The following is an 836-nucleotide window of genomic DNA, read 5'->3' as shown; positions in this document are numbered from 1 at the left end:
GCTCTGATCTAGAGTTGTTTTGGAGGATGAACAGAAAGAGGCTAGTGAGATTCCTTATTTGGAATTTAATAAATTTATTAAATTTAATTCCTTGTTCTTTCTCCTGTGTCTCTAGTCCTTTACATCATCCCTCATCCCTTCTTATTCATTATTCTTGCACACCTGTTAGAATGCATGTCTTTCTGCTGCTTTGAGTATCCTTCTCCATTGTTCCACCTGCAGAGAGGTTTTCATCTTATCCTAGGTCCTGGAAGTGACCTTGCCCTTGTATTTTACCCTCTTATTTTTTTTTTTTTTAATTTAGTTTAATTTAAATTCCAGTATACCTAACATACAGTGTTGTATTAGTTTTAGGTATATAATATAGTGATTCAACAATTCCATACATCACCCAGCGCTCAAAAATATGGAACTTTTCATGAATTTGTGTGTCATCCCAGCACAGGGGCCATGCTAATCTTCTCTGTATCACTCCAATTTTAGTATATGTGCTGCCAAAGTGAGCACTTACCCTTTTGTTTAAAAAGCTATGGACAAGTGGCTATGAGAATACAGCTTTAATCTTCTCACCTTAAAAACAACAACAAAATGGTAATAACATGAGGTAAAGAATGTGTTAACTAACCTTAGGGTGGTAAAAATTTATCAATATATACACATATCAAATCATCACATCATACACCTTAAACTTACGAGTGTTTTATATCAATTATATCTCAAAGCTGAAAAAAAGTCAGACTTTTTTTTTAAGTCAGACTTTTAAAAACAAACAAACAAGTAGCTATGGGATTTCAATCTCCCATTTCCTTGTTGGTGATTCTTCTAACCAAGATTAG

The 836-nt window shown here is 33.6% G+C and overlaps 1 non-coding gene across 1 annotated transcript; it reads right to left on the bottom strand.

The window, feature by feature from the left end:
* Positions 1-400: 400 nt before the first annotated feature.
* On the bottom strand, positions 401-507 carry LOC118025362. Its single transcript, XR_004683297.1, has one exon. It is a non-coding gene; the product is annotated as a U6 spliceosomal RNA (small nuclear RNA).
* Between the last annotated feature and the right edge of the window lie 329 nt (positions 508-836).

The sequence above is a fragment of the Mirounga leonina genome, unplaced genomic scaffold (assembly GCF_011800145.1).
Source record: "Mirounga leonina isolate KUSES-001 unplaced genomic scaffold, KU_Mleo_1.0 Mir_200, whole genome shotgun sequence".
NCBI lineage: Eukaryota > Metazoa > Chordata > Mammalia > Carnivora > Phocidae > Mirounga > Mirounga leonina.
This window is presented reverse-complemented; position numbering and strand designations above follow the sequence as displayed.